The sequence below is a fragment of the Mytilus trossulus genome, chromosome 7, assembly GCF_036588685.1.
Source record: "Mytilus trossulus isolate FHL-02 chromosome 7, PNRI_Mtr1.1.1.hap1, whole genome shotgun sequence".
Lineage (NCBI taxonomy): Eukaryota > Metazoa > Mollusca > Bivalvia > Mytilida > Mytilidae > Mytilus > Mytilus trossulus.
The window spans coordinates 26,522,707-26,543,232 of record NC_086379.1 but is presented as its reverse complement, the minus strand read 5'-3'; the positions used below and the strand labels follow the sequence as shown (position 1 = coordinate 26,543,232).

At 30.4% G+C, this 20,526-nt stretch overlaps 1 protein-coding gene across 3 annotated transcripts in view; it reads right to left on the bottom strand.

The window, feature by feature from the left end:
* Positions 1 to 20,526, bottom strand: part of LOC134724852 (zinc finger MIZ domain-containing protein 1-like) — a 195,838-nt gene that overhangs the window by 92,575 nt on the left and 82,737 nt on the right. For all 3 annotated transcript variants that reach the window (XM_063588147.1, XM_063588145.1, XM_063588146.1), the window contains one exon: positions 18,650 to 18,788. The gene's annotated coding sequence lies outside the window, so the exon portion shown is untranslated. The remainder of the gene's footprint in view (positions 1 to 18,649; positions 18,789 to 20,526) is intronic.

The following is a 20,526-nucleotide window of genomic DNA, read 5'->3' as shown; positions in this document are numbered from 1 at the left end:
CAGAATAAAAAATTAGGCTTTAAAACTAAGCTGCTTATCTTTTTATCGAAACTGCTTCTTAGAAATCCTTTCATTAGTATAATTAAATTACAATTTTAGTATGGCTTTAAAAAATCAACATACAAAATTTGTGTCCTAATTGGTTGATAATATATATATGTATCTTGATATAATTCTATAGACAAGACAAGACAAGACAAATACTTTATTAGAGTCTCACCTCAAAATTGACATACATTTATACTTTATCTATAACTAGATGTTTGAGCACACTAACATTTAGTTACAATTCCCAAAACTACAGTTCAATTTTACCGTATAAGGATTCAGAGTTTCAAAATGTTTTCTAGGCATGAAAGATTGTGAATGGACTGAGCCTGTTACCAGATGAGCTAACATGCTTAAACCTTTATTCCATACTCCCTTGACTCCAGATTGGCACCTCTTTGCAGTAACTCAGCTGAGATGCTTTGCCTAAGAAAAATCAGTATTCGATTTCATAAAATACTAATATGAAAATGATATACTTGTGAATTTCTGAATCAAGTTATGATTTGGTTTTTGTGTTTTTTGCAAGGCATATAAAAATACTTTTACGTTATGAAATTTGGAAAAAAAACTCATCTTTGGTTTCTTAAACATGTCAGAATTAACCTTTCAGAAAACTTGACAACCAATCATAATAATGTTTTTTTTTAATTAAAGGTTAAAAAATCATCTATATGCTATACATATAAATACTGTGATTCTAGGAGCTCTTTCAAGTCTCTTGATACAGCTAGAAGTTAAAGATAAAAAGGTCATTACAAGTTATCAATTGTATCTTTGGGGGAATCTTAGATCCACATGTCATCCTTTACATATTTTTTTAATCACATCTAATATTTCATTGTTTTCTAAGATCTTTTTTCACTGATATAAAATTTAATTCTGACAACTTTAAATATCATCAAGTTCATGATATTTCATTTATCTCTCCCACTAAAAGTAAATTGTCATACCTTTGTCTCCTTTCATCAAGTTTTTTCCAATATTTTTTTTACGATTCTTGTTTAATAATTGAAATTATATACAGTATAAAATTACCACAAGTTCTAGATTTAGAAATCTGAAACAATCTGACGATCATCCCCCACCACCCACTTTTCACCTGTGTCGTCAGAGGGATGTTAATTTCTCCGCTGAATATGACGATATAATCAATTCCTACAGTTTGTATGATGGCGTAATTGACGTGACAATTTATATAGTAATGAACGTCTACCATTATCCAAAATTATGATATATATCATGAAGCAATTAGAATATCATTATCACCATCTTATAAACATTATTAATGATTTTTGCACATATTTAATAAATCTTATTAATTAATTGCATAATTATTGAGGCAATTAGCAATGTTTTCTATGTTTTCAATCATAAAATGATTTATCCAAGCAGGTATATATATCAGGGAGATTTAGTACACAAATGTGACCAGTTTTTCAATCCCAAAAATGAAGCAGTATATTTCAAAGAGCTGATAACCTAATTAGGATGGGATTGGGAGAGCTTTCAAAATTTTCTTCTCATATCAATTAGGCCCTTGAAACAAATAAGGATATTTTTAAAATAGGAACTTAAACATTTATGTCAAACCCCTTAAAAGATGATGTTCCTTTTTTCTGAAGGGCCTACTAAATTGGTGACCGCCTCGGTGGTGTAATGGTTAGCGTGCTCGCCTCGAGTGCGGTAGGTCGTGGGTTCGACCCTCGGCCGGGTCACACCAAAGACTTGAAAATTGGTATTTGCTGCTTCTCCGCCAAGCACGCGGCATTAAGGAGTTAGAGCAAAGACTGGTCGGCCCGGAGTCAGAATAATGTGTCCGGGTAAGGTGACATGTCTTCCTGCGAACTGTTACCTTGTGAGCTAGCACGTTAAAAATCCGGCTTAGCGTGTCGGTCTAGTACAAAGCGGGGTTAATATTCATTTATCATTATCATGTTCTCGTCCTGAATATGCATCTGACTTGCCACTGGACGTTAAACAACCATCCATCCATCCATCTAAATTGGTGAAAATCAATATGGAAGCCCCAGTTATCTGTAACACACCTCTTTAAACTAACCAGATTCCCAAGGAAAAATTCGAATGCTGGTATTTATATCCCAAAAATAAGTCTTTCATGGGAACAAATTTGCTATAAATAATGGATTGATTGATTGTTGATGGCTTATCAACCAGTGGCAAATATTTCATGTATGTTTGTAATGATTAAATAATGGAAGGTCAAGGACCACTCAATTTGTCAAGTGAAAGGTCTTCCTTGAAAAAGTCAATGGTCCTTTATAATTCATAAGTGAAAAGAGAGTGAGGTCTTTGACTTTTGTGATTCAATTAACGAAAAGGCCCCTCCTAGAAAAGACACTGGCCCCAGACCTTAGACCCATGCTTGTTTCGGTCTTCATTGTTTCTTAAGGGTGCAGGTTGGTTTCTTTGATGTTTAACATGTCAGTGGTTTTTATCTCAATATATCTTGATATAAGAATGTGTAAAGAAATCTAAATCAAAGTACTGCATTCAGATCAAACATTGACATGACTGAAAAAAACCTATGAATTGATCATTCATCACAAAAGTAGAAGTTTTAAATTAGTTAAATAGTTCTCTTACATCGGATAAACCTATAGTCAAATGTTAAATGTATTGTTACCCACAAAAATTACTTACAAATTAACAAAAGAAGCTGTTAGAATGTAAATATACAAAGAAGTAAATGTTTAACAACTTTTGAATCTATATTGAAAAGATTTTTACAAATGATTTTAAAAGGGAATAATTATGATTTAAAATGAGTTTATTTTCATTCTTTGTACTAAGTATTCACTTTTACACATTAAATATCTAAAGCTACATGTAAACAAACCAAACAGACTGCTAAGTAAATATTCTGATAAACTGAATAATTTGTTGTCAAACAAACTAGAAAATTCTTGTAAAAATATTGTTCTTTCTGTTCAGTACAAAATTTAATTGAATTTGTTCGTTGCAATATATTTAAAACCTGTGTTGTTCACAATTTCAATTCCCAAAAACATTTGTGATTCCTGTTTCTTCATTTCAAACTACGTCTGTGTGTGATATTACAATAACTCACAGTCTTCTATTTTCCAGATTATGTCCCTTATCTCGCTTTTTCTGATACCCAAATAATTTTTTTTTTGGAAAACTAATATAATAAAATGAGACCATTTATCAGAGGTATAGAAATCGAGGAAAACAAGAATACATTGGACTTAAGGGCAATTGGTACCTATATCTTACTTTGTATGTTTAAAATGACCAATTTACTTAAACCAGTTCGATCTTTTTACATTTCCTTTGATTGATAAACTTCTGTAAAAGTGCAATTTCGTTGCTGGCATCATAAAAATAGATTCTGAAACTTCTAGACATGTCTGAAGAAAAGTTGACCAAGATGTAATTTTATTTCTACAAGTATGATTTCATACTGAGGGGGTGGGTTAATAGTTAAGTTGAACAGGGATGTTATATAGATTAAAACAGATTTCAAAGTGATCATTTAGTAAAAGTCTGAAAAATCGTGTCATTTTTTAACACAACACAAACTATATTGGATATTTTACAAAAAGATGAAGTTTATGAATAATTGGCCCTAGGCACTATTGTTAACATGTACATATTGTTTAAAAAATGCAAAAAATATTTCCTATACATAAAAAAAATATTACAACATGATTATAAATCACTCAAAAAATCACATATATAACCAAAAAAATCAAAATGAAAAGAAAATTTATTCATGGTAATATTTGCATATAATTCATTTAAAGTGCACTACAAGAATTATTCCACTGAGAAAAATGAATAAAATGAGATATTGGGTCAACATCATAAAGACAATATCTAAACAACTATATTTGATCAAATTACTAAATATGACATAACCAAAACTAAGTGACTGACATGAGACAAACATCTGTGTCTTGACTATTAATAAGATCACTGTCATATACAAAGGAATTTCAAGAAAACATATACAAAGAATTTTCAAGAAAATCAGCAGCAAGGTTAAAGATTGGATAATTTGAAAGCTGTCAGGGCTCTCTCTAGAAAACACTTTTTAATTCATAAAGAAACTGCTTTTCAAATATATGGTTTCAATGTGTATTTTCAGGAAATTTGAAATGTATAACTTATTTGGGCTCTATCCTGGAATGACACCCCTCCCCTTTACACAACTTTTTATCTATTCTGTCTTATATTTTTGGTCATATCTTGTAAAATAGTTACTTTTTTTGTTACTTTCTCAGATTTCAATTGTTATTTTTTCTTGGTACATTATACCTTTGCAGTTAAATCTGATCACATATTTTTTTGTAATGAACCTCAAGGGCTCTCCCTTGACACCATTTGCGAGTATGGTCTTGAGGAAACGATGACAGTCCGTCGGAAGGGGACGATAAATGGCTGACCCGTGTTAAGAGAGAGCCATATCTCTTGCACGTTAAAGACACCCTTGTAGATTTCTAAGAAGAGTAGGCTAATGCCGCTACAAGGCAGCACTTGCAACCGCAAAGTGGAAAGGGATTAATATAAGTTGCAAAACTTGTTTCCCAATCCACTATAAATAAATATGTTTAAACTTAACTAAGGGTTGTATAATTCTATACAAAATCTTGTAAACCTCTAAATAAAAAGTTTAAAGACCTTTCGATCAAGACTTATATTCAAGCAATAAACAGCATCAACATTAAGACAATCTTTTTCATTATTGATTCTTTTTTTTCAAAATAAAAACGCTTTAATTTTTGCCTGGAAGTAAGATATTGCCTTGGTATCACAAAACTAATCTATTTATATTAAATATACCGACTTCAGATGCATTAATATAATGTTGAACACGACTAGACAAACAAGGATTAAAATCGTATTACAAATGAAATCAATTCAAGGTCACGGTATATAATAAGTTTCAATAATAAAAACAACTCCAAAAACACAAAATATAAATATTTTTAAAATAGATATAAGCTGATAAGTAAATACATAATAAACATGTAAATCACCCCTATCTGTCTTAATAATTGGCTTGTATCACATTTTTCTATGATTTCCTAACAAACAATTTGCCGTTTACTTATTTATAGCACATGACAGGTCGTCATTTTCACTAAATACCTAAGCAACCATAACATTTACATAGATGAGGTGAAAAAAATGTAACAGATAAAACCTGATACCTTCAGAGCTAATTTCTACATTACTGTAGAGAAACGCTGCTATGGGTTTATTATCTGGCAATTATCTCAACACTCAGTCACAATCACGCTGATACAGGTCATTTAATCTGTGTATTCATTAGATTAAGTCAGCAATACACAATAACTTGTTTGTTGAGGTTGAAAATCGCTTGTTAAATCGTTACTCTGTTTGTTACAGATTTTTTTCTCCACTTTGACGACTTTGTCAAAAATAGTTAGACACTGAATCAGTGCTCACGATTTTAACCCATTTTTCATCTGCTAGGTTTTATCGTAATTGTTTCTTCTGCAATAGAGACAATTTATCACACTAATTGGCGAAGGCTTTGTTTCAGATGATGAAAAACAGTGCATAAAAAAGAAAACAATCTGTGAAAGTTTTCACTCATCTTTTACTGTTATGACAGCTTTGAGGAGACGTTAAGGAACAGATGTGGGTACCAGATTTTCCAAGTTCTTTCCTCGCAGTAAATGCAAAAAAAAGAATTCAAAGAACGCTTTGTCTTTTCTATGATTGAAAGATTACTGGATTCTAAACATCAATCCAGCGTTGCTTAGGACAGACACATTAATTTCTGATCATTGTGAAAATTTCATATGCAATCATTTTCTCTACAAATAGCAAATTATGTAATGGTACCCTCCCTATTTCTATTAAATTTATTAATCAATTTTTGATGTTGCATATTTCAAAAATATAACAAATTTCAAAATTAATAAAACTCAAAATTGAAATCTGCAATTTATGACTTCGCCTTCCTGCACTTTCAGTGACGTTTATCTTAAATATAGCATTTTCATAAAAACTATTTCCTGATTTATAGCGTGAATATCTTAACTCAGGATTAATACCTGCAAAATGGGAGATAACTCATATTAAGAAAGATTCATTTAAGGATTTTTTTTCAGAGGTCTCATCTGTTCTTTAAATCATATACCGGTATGTCCATTTTTATCCCCATATTCCAAAACATTTTTCTCATAGCTTACATTTTGAAATAATTCTAATTCTATTTGAAAAGAAGAATTTGTTCATCTCAATGATGCATATCACTTATGAATTTGAACCTCTCCCTTTCTTTAAAGAAGGAAATATGCTTTCATTTATTATTGACTACCATTATATGAAATATATCATAACATAATTATAACTTTACTGCAATTTATAAACAAAAAGCAGAGCTTTTGGGTCATTACATGCAATAAGCTTGGATAGCCCAAAGTAACCATGCACTAAACTGTTTTGCCAATAATTCATAAGTAAATATGCATATTAATATGTCAGTTTACTCTAATGCAGTTCATGTAAACCAAAAGGAAATTTATACATGTATGTGAGTACCAATCCAATTATACAAGTTCTTAGGAAAGTTTTTAATTTTCGTAAATAGGCTGTTATGTGTTAGGTTTTCATTATGGTTTGAGCTCAAATAGGTGGAGTACAATGGTGGATCCAAGGTAGGGGTGTTCTAGGAGGTAAAAACCCCTTTTTTGGGGGAAGATAAATGCATTTGAATACGAATATGGTTGGAAACCACACTTTAACCTTGATTGGAAACTCCCCTTTATCCAGGGTTGGGAACCAGCCCTTTTGCAAAGGGCTGGATCCTCTCTTTGGAACAGTTCTATCTTTTCCAGATTCATTGTTCCCTTTTCCCAGCCTGTTATAATGAAATTAAATTCTAAAGCGGTAAATATGCAGGGGGGCAGCTGAAGCACACCTCTGGGTGCAGGAGTTTCTTGTTGCATTGAAGACACATTGGCGGCCTTCGGATGTTTAATGCTCTTTGGTCAGGTTGTTGTCTCTTTGACACATTCCCCATTTCCATTCACAGTTTTAGAATAAATTTTGTTGCAAAAAATGCCTCATTCAGCAAACACAGCAATATAAGGGTGTGTTTTGATATATGCCTGAGGCGGCCTTTGGTTACCCATAGGTACCTATGGATTGATATTTTATACACAGGTACCTATGGGTAACCAGTAAGCCTCCTCATGCGTATATCCAAACACACCCTAAGACATACATGATAATTTTCTGCTACCTAGTACAGGTATATACAAGTGTCCAGGAAAAGGAGCATTAAAAATTAAAAAAAAAATATATGTTTAATACAACAGGATGATATATCACTGAGTAAGGATAAGATGTGGTTTAGGTACTAATGATGCTAAATCAATTAATAGACCACAAAAAGATTTAGTATGTGTATGTATCACTCAGAGATGCTCCTCAACATGCTTAACTTTTGAAAAGTCACTACATTATTTTTTAAAACAGCAAAACTAACTCATCAACTAACATTTCATTGAATTTTAAATGCACAATTAAAATAAAAATATACATTACAAAATAAAATAGTTCCTTTTCAAGTGCAAATTTAAAAACAAATCATGTTAAACTTAACAAGATGAACATTTAAAACAAAAAATCAATTGGTTGTCAATAAAATTTACATTTAATGTATAAGTATAGTTCGTAACGATAATATCTCTTTTTTTGTCATTAATGAATTAGAAATGTGACACAAGTAACATAAAATACAACTCCCTAAGTAATACACATCTTAAGAATTTAATCAATTACACACTAGAAATGCATTTCCTTTACATAAAAGAAAACAAGCAAGATTTATTAAGAACACATTTGTCAGTACACGTGCATGAGATTTTACCAGATATTATTTAAATTAACTGAGACTAATAGCAATATTTAAATGGAATTCTTGTCTCCTGATGGTTTTTGTCCGATAATCATTTCTCTAGCCTCTAAACAACAATGGTTTATGACAATAGAGGAAACACGAAATGGTTAATTCTAACAAGATGAATGGATTTCGTTCAATGTCACACATATTTAAACTCTTAACAAAACAATAAAGTCTCGCCAATAATCTACTCCTGGCCACAGTATGACCAATCAAATAATCCCTGTATAAACAGACATGCAACAAAATATTATCTTTTTACTCACCGACAGATTAGTGCTAGTTGTATATATGTAAATAAAATAATCATTACATCAACCGCTGATATGTAAAAAGTGATGGAGTGAGCTTGATGCTATCCTCAATCATATCAGCTTGTAATTTAATCCACAGGCCCCCAAAGTGTTGTAATAAGTAGCAAACTATCACTTCGTCTTCTTGTATCAATCAGTGTTGTTAGAGCAGGTCTTTATCACTGTCTTATCTCTTCCCCTTAACCTCCGCCCAATTAAATATTTCTGGACAATTTTGTCAATGGCATCAAAGAGATATGATACACAGACACAGGAAATGATAGGAATAAAACAATGTGTACTTAAGGATCTTTACTTAGGGGATTCTTTGTTTAATATGCCCTTTGATTTGTAATAATTGATAATGTAGAATTGAAAAATTAATTCAATTTTGAAGTGACTTTTTCTGTTGCATAATATTGGAATTTGTCAGGGATTTAGCTTAGATATCTTCTAGATTTAAAATTTAACACGTCTGCTCTTTTAGTTGAATTTAATTTAAGTCTGCATTTTTAGATTTAAATCTAATCATACTTCTTAAAAGTTTATGTATCATATTTTAATTAATAATACATAAAACTACTGATAATTAATTTCTTCTTGAATATTTTCACCATATGATTTATAAGTCTAAAATACCTTTTGAAAAACAGGAGACAATTTTACTTGAGGTGAGATGCTGGCAAAATGTGGGAAATATTCAATTCTCTTTATTCGGAACTCAAATAAAACTCATTTTTGAGATTTCAAGAAAAAAACAAACGTTTATAGATGAATAAAAGGAGGTATTTAAGATAATTCAAAGAGACAGCATACCAACAACACAATGTCTATAACAGTCGAGATAATAAGAGACTAATGACATGTATTCAATCACAATATTACGGGGTAAGTAAGTAAGCAATGCGTTTATTATTAGAGGGACGCATAGCTAGCATACACGATCTAACTTTTACTGAGGGTTATTACATAAGTATCAAGGATAGTTTTTCATTTGAAGCAAGCAAAATAAGAATTGTGATATACTGTGACGTACTTTATTTTTCAGTACCTGTGCACTAAACCCATTTATAAAGTAGTACCAGATATATTTTTGCAATACTATACTGTAATAAGAGGTTATATTATATATTTACATTTGTCCTTGACTATAACAATGAAAATATAATGATATTAGTTCATTTTAAAAATGTTTAAGACTTACAAATACACAGTCTTCCAACTAAGCCCTTCAGAGTGAAAATTTCATATCTTCTCTCAATTATAAAATGGTTAAGTAGAGAAATAAATATGTCATCCACTACTGATTAGGGGACAGATGATATTACATAAAACAGATGTTTAAAACAAATTAAAAACTGAGTGTACAAATTTTTGATAAACCCTCAAGTAAAGAAATTACAAAGTAAAAAGTAAAAAGTAAATATTCTGATTTAGTTTTACATCTACACATTACCTCGTCAGATATTAAAAAGAAGAAGCACGAGTTTTGAATAATGTATTATTTTTCATAGTTTTATATGTTATATTTAAGCTTTGAATCTTTAATACTAGTATGGTAAATTTCGGTAAATTTCAACAGCTTAATTAAGTTCATTACATATACATTAATTTGTTGTTACTAAAATACTATTAGAGCTCAGCTCTTATGCATTTATTGATAGATTGTCAAAAGATGTTCAGAAGAAAAAAAAGAAAAGAATATAAGAAGAATGATTAGGTCTTTTCTCATCTAGGGGATAGATCCCATTGATACTTAATGATACCTCAATATTTTTTTTATGGTAGGGGTGTGCCATTCTGGCCTAAAAAATGTACCAATTTTAATATACATGTAACATTACGTTCAGCACCTATAGTCAGGAGCAGATCCAGAAATTTTTGTAAAAAGGGGGGGGGCTGACTGACCAAATAGGGGGCCGCTCTAGTCATCAGTGATTCCCTAAATATTCAACCAAATTTTTCCCATGAAAAAGGGGGAGGGGCATTTGGAACTTATTTTGAAGGTGAACTTTCATATTAATTCATATATAAGTTTAAATTAGTATAATAACATTGACCATTTATAATTTAAGATTCTGAATAGCATATTATAAATGAAATGAAGATCATACATACCCCAAATCAATATATAGTTATCAAACGTAAATGCATTTTTATGTATGTCATTTTTATATAAAACCTCCGTCAAAAAGGGGGAGGCAGTGCTGTGTATTTACTTTTAATCCATTTATGCAACAATTACCACTTGTGGATCAGGATAAAATAACATGTGCTTCTTATCATCTAACAAATTTTAATTGGAGTGTCAGTTTAATTTGAAATTATGTTTTTTTTTTAAGTGGTGCAGATGATAAGCCCAACATCATTTTGATGTGATTTCTCGGGCTTAGTTGCAAGACTGTACAGTACAATTACGATCATTTGCCATACTATTAAAGCATGCAATTGTTTTACATATATGTCATTTCAGGCTATTTAAAGCTAACTGAGTGATTTGGATTGTACTCATTGTTGAAGGCCATACGGTGACCAGTATAGCTGTTAATTTCTGTGTCATTTAGACTCTTGTTGAGAGTCATCTCATTTGGCAATCATACCTCATCTTCTATTTTTTTAAGTACAAGAAAAACCTATGAAATCAATTAATAAAATAACAGTATCAATTCAATATTTACACTTAAAAATCTTTAAGGTGAAAGATTAATAAACAACACAGGATGTTATTTAAAACAACTGCAATCTCAAATTTCACAATACCAAATATTTAAACAATCATCATTAAAAATCTTAAATGTAAAAAAAACCACAACACACAGGATGTCATTTAAAACAATTGCAATGGTAATTTACAATACTAAATAATTGTAGCCATCAATTACCCCCCTATTAGCGAAAAAAATTCCTACCTCAAATTAATGCCAAGCTACTTCATGACAAAAGGTCATAGTATTTCCTCTAAATATTTACACACAAGGAAATGTCCTGTATTTTTTTATAACAAATTTCCTCCTTATTAAAGAACATGTATATTTGTTTAAATTAATACAATTAAAACATATTTAACGGTCTAATTGTAACTTGAACTTCAGTACATGCACTAGTAAATAACTTAGTGGGTAGCAATTAATTAACTAGTAGTAACAACAGGGTTTGAATGTAAACAAGTTAGCCAGCTGACCTATCAATCATTCTGGCCACTGATAATGACCACAGACTGGCCATCTAACCTAATCACAGACAAATAACTATCTGTGTAGAGCACATGTTACAATCTACACACTTTTACACTAGCCAATTGACCATAAATCATTATTTTGGTTTGATGAGAGGCGCTAGTCGACTATAGGAGTGAAGTGTTAAAGGGTCAATTAATTTCTTACCAATTAACCCAAAATAGTATCTATAGGAACCATCTCTTGTCAAAAAAGAGGTGGAGGGGGTACCATCAGGAGAGGGTGTTAAGGAGTAAGACTTGTGTTTAGCTAAAAAAGAACAATTGGTTTATGGCATCTATTAAGAGAATTTAAAATAGTAAATAAACTTCAGTTGTTTTGAAAATATGTTAGTGAATATAAAAAAAAAAACAACACTATACAGTATGGGAATTGCTCATTATTGAAAGCCAAACAGTGATCTATAGTGGAATAAATCCTATTCGTTTGGACTCTGTTGGATAGTGGTTTCAAAATGTTTGAATTTTTTGAAATACTAAGGCTTTTTTTCCTCAGGCATAGATTACTTTAAGCTGTATTTGACAAAACTTTCAGGAATTTGGGTCCTCAATGCTCTTCAACTTCGTACTTTATTTGGCCTTTTTAACTTTTTTGGATTCAAGCGTCACTGATGAGTCTTTTGTAGACCAAACGTGCGTCTGGCGTTATACTAAATTTAGTCCTGGTATTTATGATGAGTTTATTCATTGGCAATCATATCACATCTCCTTATTTTATATAGCTAAAGACATGATTTATTCTTACAGCAACATTTTTAAAAGAACATTTAATACAAAAAAAAAAAAAAGTAATTCACAGTAAATTTAGCTGCTTTATCAACATATCAAATTAAAAAGAAATAATTAACCATAGTTTTCCAAACAGAAGCTTAATAATAATTCTCTATTAAAGACACAAGAGTGCCTATTTCACCACTTATTAAATATAAAATAATTCACAAATACTTCAAATAATTCAATCACTTCAACTAAACAATTAAAACAATTGAGCTCTCTACTTCAAATTACACTAGGAGCTGTGCAACCAATAAAACAAGTATAGTTTACAACTAAGTGACTAGTTTAGTAGTATGTTCGCAGATCGTTACTACCGAGTGGTTAGACAGATATTTATTACCTGCTCAATCTTATACTTTAAAGGCAAAGACGATCAACTACTAATACAGAGTTATTATCCTATTGACACACAACAACACTAAACTTTGTCATTCAAAACTTTTATATCAGGAGCAATAACTCTTGCAGTGAATTTATACTTTGAAGGCAAAGATGAGCAACTACTAAAACAGAGTTATTATCCTATTGACACAAAACAACACTAAACTTTGTCATTCAAAACTTTTATATCAGGAGCAATAACTCTTGCAGTGAATTTATACTTTGAAGGCAAAGATGAGCAACTACTAAAACAGAGTTATTATCCTATTGACACAAAACAACACTAAACTTTGTCATTCAAAACTTTTATATCAGGAGCAATAACTCTTGCAGTGAATTTATACTTTGAAGGCAAAGATGAGCAACTACTAAAACAGAGTTATTATCCTATTGACACAAAACAACACTAAACTTTGTCATTCAAAACTTTTATATCAGGAGCAATAACTCTTGCAGTGAATTTATACTTTAAAGGCAAAGATGAGTAACTACTAAAACAGAGTTATTATCCTATTGACACAAAACAACACTAAACTTTGTCATTCATAACAGGAGCAATAACTCTTGTACTGAATTTATACTTTTTAAAACAATTATGGTTTACAAAGGGTGATGACTCTTGACAGGTGTCATTTTTACATATGGTCAAAACTCTTGAAACTTCTATTTAGTTGGCAATGTTATTTATCCTAACTTAATGGAATGACTAAAACAAAATGTGAAAAATAAGTTACATGGGCAGTAACCCAAAAATACACATATTATTCAAAGACCATCAAAGATTTTTCCATACTTTTATCTACTCAGAACCTGTTTAAGTTTGGTACTGTGATGATTTAATTAGAGATGAAAATGTTCAAGTTAATGATAAGACAGCAACCTGACCAAAAGAAATAGGCAGAGAGAATAATAAGTGAAACTAACAATTTGTCCAAGTCAGCTAAAGAGCAAGAGCAACGATTTCAAAAAGCAACAATCACAGAACAGTAAAAAATTGAAATAACATAATATGAAAGTTCCAAATATAAAGTGGCGGATACAGAGCTGTTCCAAGGGTTGTAACCCCCCTTCTTTTTGGATGCTCAATGCATTTGAATTGGAACATATGGTTGGAACCCATATTTTATAATGACTGGATCAGACCCTGTATCTATTGTTTATCTTAATTTTCAAAACATATCGTGTATTTTACTGGGTCACAGTAAGTGTTATGCAACTGTGTAATTAGAAATCGGTACATGTGCAACATTTTATCTTAACAAATTTTAAATTGCAAAAGAGGAAACAGCTTCTCATTTTAATGATACATTTTATGTGTTTTAAACTGCAGCATAATTCAAAATTATTTAAGAAAATAATATCCTTTCTTATCAGCAATCCTTTGATGAACTTATTATAAGAAAACGTTGATTGACAGAATAAAACGTGACTTTTGAGTTGATCCCATATAAACAAGGGTTTTACAGTTAAAGTGTGCTATTTTTAAATATATATTAAGATAACCATTTGGAAGAAATTTTCTTTTTACATGAGGCACCATCTTAAAGTTTTGGTTTTTCATTATAGCTTCAGAATACTATAAATAAACTATTTGTGCATGCATTTTTTTTCCACTTGTGTCAGTGTGGTAGAAAATAGTACAAAGTTAATTGTCTAAAATATGTCAAAACCAGGATGCTAGTATCTTTTATGAAAATAGAAAATATCGCAAAATCAGCAAAACATGGTTAAAGTTGAAAAAAAATTGTGAGAAAAAAAAAGCACTTTTGATACTTAACTTAGGGACTGGTTTGGGTGACAAAAAACATGTTCAAAACACCCTCAGGTAGGCAACAGTAATAGTGTTGCCTATGTCATATCAGTTTAGAATAATGACTCAAATTGGGCAAGTTGCTCAAAGTTAATAAAGTAATAACTTAAAGCAATATAGTGGCTGCTTATCATCATAACTACAGGTATCTTAACTTTGATTGAAAAATATTTGCTGATGAACTCAAATGTGACCAAAAGTTCTCAGTTTTTAGCAAGGATTTTTTTTTCTCAGTACTTCAATTCATAAATTTAAAACAAATTCAGCATATACACCTAATTGACTCATTGACAGTTAAAAAATATTTATCAAAAATGAAAATTTTATCCTAGAGGTTAAACTTTAACCTTTTATGAACTTATAAATGGTATAATACATAACACTGAGAATTTGTTAATATTCATCATAAAAAACTGAATGCATGCATTTGTCAAACTAGCTTAACAATAATGTAGTCATATAAATCATCTTTCAGTCACAATAGTAAACTTTTAACACAGAAACTTTATATGCCTGCAAGGTTTTTCTTTGTCAAATGAAAACTCATTGATGTTTTTTTAAAGATAAACTATGCAATCTTGTAAGAAATATTTAAATTCAATGAAGAATAAGTTACCACTTTCTCAATTACATTATGTTAAATGCAAATTATTTGTCAGAGTCAGGTTTTCGATAATAAAGTTTTGTTAGATGGAAAATTTACACCTTTTAATAAACATTTTACAATGTAATAAACGGTTTAAATTCAAAACATGAAACCCATTGAATTAAAAAATATAAATTATCTCCCCTTTTTATACCCTCTTATATTTCAATATTTTTGAATAAAAGTACAACTAAAGAACACACAAATCTTCAAAAGATTAAATAATTTGTTTATGCCTTGAAATAACTTGTCTAAATAAGTTTCAATATTTAAAGGTTAAAGGCTGTGATCATTTGTACTACAAGAAACAGTTTAAGAAATGTTTAAGTAGTTTATATGGTAGGATATATCATACATGTATGTAAAGGGTTTTTATGTAAGAATATGACACGAGTTTGATGACTTTTTTCAACAAGATAATACAAAGTGTCCAGCTTGAAAAGCTTTAATTATTGTAATCTTTTATAAAAATCAGTACCACTTCAATGAAAAATGCAAATACTGTGGTTTCATTAAAATTCGTGTGATACCAATTTTCATGTATTTTGTTTTTAAAATGGTAAACCCCAGATTTAGATGGTCAACAAGTCATCTGAAGGCCTGTATGCAGACTTTTGAAAACAAGTGTCCATGAAAATATTAAATCAATCCACCAAAATGTGGTACCCACAAAAATAAATGAATCTAGAGTAACAGAGGTGAGCTAAATATAAAGCATCTCAGCAAATAAGAAACACTGGATTCTTTGGACCAATTGCTTTGATGCACATCACCGTCAAACTTCTTCCACAAAATTTGAGATTAATCATCAAACAATATAGAATAAAAGATAATATAAATAAAATTCATTTCTTCTTATGATATAGTTGAAAAAAAGACTCACCATTCCAAAAAATATTGTTTTTTGACAATTGACAATACAGATAATAAACTATAAACAAAACCCAAAATTCAGTGCAACAGTAAACTACTGTGGATTCATTTATTTTCGTGGGTATCAATTTTTGTGGATTACTGAAAACTGGCATATTCGTGGATATTTGATATCGTGGTTTTGCAAAAACCCTGAATACAAAGCCTATTGAAAATATGATATTTGTTGAACATTTGAATTCGTGGTTTACCTGTACCCACGAAAATTTATATCCAACAAATAATAATGAATCCACAGAATAATTCTTTAAGAAAAATACAAAAATTACAATCAAAGTGCTTCTTTTTTACATTGCTTTTCTTCTGATTTTGAGGCATGGATCTTCCAGCAGGGCCAGCAATATCACTTGAGGATCATCTTTCTTCTTTCTGATTCCCATCCGTTTTATATTTCATTTTTTGCCTCATCTTTAACTTTTTTGGTCCTTAAAGACAGTTCTTTCTATTACCATGTGAATTTAGGACAAATAACTGTTGCCCTTTTTATCTCATGTGAGCTTTATATTATTTTCAGACTACTTTTTTCTCTATACAATTTATTTGGTAAAACATTTTCAACCAGATGCTCTGCAGGGCACAGCTTTATACGACCGCAGAGGTTAAACCCTGAACTGTTTGGGCAAGTATCAGGTCACAACATTCAAGCTTGATACAGCTCTGAATTTGGATTGTGATTAAAAAATTTGACACAGCATAGGTTTCTGAGACAGAATGAATGTGGTCAAATGAACCTAAAAATTTTGTTCGTTTTTTAGCAATACACTATGCTGTTGAATGTTAATCCCCTCAAAAAGAGTTTGCAACAATAACTACTGGTTTATATGTCTTGTAATTGTGGTACAATTTTAGAGCAATTGAAATAATTATACATAAGTTGATTTTCTGAAAGTAGAAAAATGCTTGATTTGGGCCCCTAATTCCAAAATGAATGGTACCATCATCCCCAAAATAAATCCCAACTTTCCTTTAAAAATATTGAACCTCCTTATAAAATTTCATAGAGATCCATTCATTTAACTTAACAAAAGTTATTTTGCCGGACACCAAATGCGCAGATGATGACACCATACCATTAAATGAACGCAGTCCTATAAAAAAGAAGTTCAAACTTCTCCTATACAGATGAAATCTTTGTCTTTGGTTCAAGGGAAATAACTCTTTTGAAGTAAACAATTGAATGTCAAGTTAGCATTGACAGTTGTCTCACTGGCAATCATGCCACATCTTCTTATTTTATAATGATTGCTGGCATTTTAATGCAGAATGAAAAGGTTGGAATACTTGGTGATCTAAAAAATCCTTTCAAAAAGAACCAAGCCATGATACCATTGCAACTCTAACAGTTTGAAACTTTGAAGCAGCTGTCGGATGAAGAACAACAATAAAAGCAAATTTGGTCATTTCTCAGTATTATATGAACATTTCTTTCATGTACATTTACACCATCTGCCAATTTCAAAAAAAGGAACTAAATCAAAGTCATGGAAATTTAAATTTGCTGCAAAAGTGCAAAATAAGATAAAAAGTACCTGCAATGAATTGCTTTCTCATCGATATATACCCCATGAATCCCAAAAGACCTTTGATTTAGTTAAAAAAAAAAATCTAAAATTTAAAATATGATCAGAAAAAGTTTTAAAATTTTAGCGTAATAAGATATTTAGAGTTATTTTGATATAAGAAAAGGGTTAAACAGTAGGTCGAAGGAAATATACATTTCAACAAGATTTTCCTGAACTTATTTCCCTCACTTTTCTTATTATTCTTTTTTTTCAAAATGGTAAAAAACGAAAAAATTGATGACAAACAACTTTTAATTTTAAATACATTACTTACAGTACATAATATTAACACGAAAAACATGATTGTTTAACAAGTTTATAAACCGCAAAGTACAAATATTGGGTAATAGAAAAAGTCCCGTAATTTACTTATATAAAAATAACAATTTATATAACTAATCATGTACTTCTGCATCAATAGTTTTTATCTACTTATAAAATTTCCCTAAACTGTACAAGTAGTACTTGATAAGAGTTCATATCAAACAGGATACTTTAAATGAAAAAAAAAGAAAACAAAAACACAGAATGGTACTCTTACAAATAGGAGGGGAAAAGGAAAAAAATATTTATTTTTTTTTTATTTTTTTTAAAAATAAAATCACCCCTTTCGTTAATATAACTCAACATTTGTGTATAACAATCTGTAAACAAACTACAGAAGCTAATTGATAAACATGTTTATTTGTTTACCGAAAATAAATACACATATTATCCCTACTTCTTTATTTACACACAGATTTATACTGATTGTATGTGCATGAGGTATTATCAAATCAAACAAGCCATATAACAATGCTGACACCTTAGTAATAAAACAATTTAACAAGTAGTAAGTTATGTTTAAACACCTTTCAGCCTTGTCACCTGTGTTTTTATACACATATCATATGATTGACTTGAATTATCCCATTATTTATTACTAATATTAATAACTACCCTTCAACACTTTCATTATTTAATTAGACAACCATGATTAAGTAATGGTGCCAATTTGCTAATTATCTAATAACGAGAGACAAACGAGTTATAAATACCTGATTATTTGTTGACCGCTGCTTAGTGGTTGATACCTTGATAAGTCACCTGTGATTGCTATCCATTTCAGTCAAGTGTAACAATAGCCCATCAAACGCTGCACACTTCTTAAACTATCACTCTCCACGATTTAAAAGTCTGTTGAGAAATAGGAAATCGTAAAGTTTTTTAAATACTCGATACAACAGAACAATAATCATACAACTACTACATTAAAATAATGATGATAGCGATGCACATCAATTGGTGATAACTTTATCAATGCCTTTAGCCATATATTCTCAGTCTTTTTCTCTTGTGACCGTCTCAATAATACTAGTTTCCATCGCTTAGATTATCTTGCCTAAAAATCAATACAAGCCTTTTCAAATAGCATAATTTTCATTCAATGACAATAGTATAATGGAGAGGATGACGTGCTTTGCGGACCTCTCTCGCTATCTGCTACGAGTCCTATTCTGTCGTGTTAACATCATGTCAAATGCAATTTATTACACCCTATTGGGGCAAAGTATTCATGAGTTAAAGTTTTTTCACTCATAACATGATACAGTTGCATTGATTATACATTGAGATACAGCCTTAATATTTATTTACACAAGATAATCGGGGAACAAGTCGGAGTTTACCTACACGTCTTAATATTTACACCTGTATTCTACTAACTGCTTTTATAAATATTTAATTGGACACCTTTACAACATAGTCATTTTAAATCGAATGATTAAACATAATATAAATTACAATCACTAAATAAATAAAAAATCACTGGTTATTTAATAATGGGACAATATCCTATAGTTATTATTCATAAACTGTATAAATCATTTATCATTGACCTAAGGGAGGCAATTCTAATTTTGGAAAATTTAATGCATATGTTACTGAATGGATACTTTCAATTATCATTGGAAATTTCAGTCAATTCATTAGTTAAAATGATGGACTAACAAAGAGGGGCGACAAAAAAATTTTGGGATGCAAAAAAAAAAAAATATTTTTTTACTTTTGCATTTTTGAATTATTTACAAATTAATACTTTTGGGACTCTTTTGATAATCTTGGACCATCTTGTGTGCAGCTTTGCATGTTTAGACTCTCATGCAAATATGTTACCTCTCAACATTCTTTATGTGTCTCTGTCTCAGTTAAAAACCTGTTAATCAGAGGTTGGTCTGCATTATATTTTTTTTAATTGTCTCAAGCCAAAATCAGGCTAGTTGTTTTTTATTATAAATTGTGCAGCATTTTATCGAACCTTCTAAAGCTTACTATACAGAATAAGTTTTGCTAATTTTTGACAGCCGTACAATGACCTATAGTTGTTTACGTCCTCGTCCTTTGGTCCCTGGTGGATATTTATCTCATTTGCAATTATACCACATCTCCTTATTTTCATATCCAGTAAACAGATTCGGAGTGTATATGTCTATTATAAATTTGAGTATATCCAAATATAATCAAAAAGTTATTGTCCTCAATATGTGTGTAATTCATTCCCCTAGAGATTATTGAACCCTCCATCAACTAATTAATCAGACACATACATGTTAAAAATAAAACATATAGCCCTTTACAGTCATTAGTAAATTATGAAAAGACATAATAACACCTATTCTTAAAATTTTCGATTGATTCACAAATATGCACGTTAACAGCACCCCTACTTAAAATGCTTAGTACAAATCAGGTAGCCTACAGCCGAGTTATTAATCTTTAATTATCCATGCATATGGTGCACATATTAACGATATAACATAATTTTACTACTGTATAATATGTTACATAAGGAGAGGAGATAAGTAGTAAGTCTTAAGAGGACTGTTGGATTATATAATATATATATACAACACTAGGGAGCTTTTAACGCTGAAAG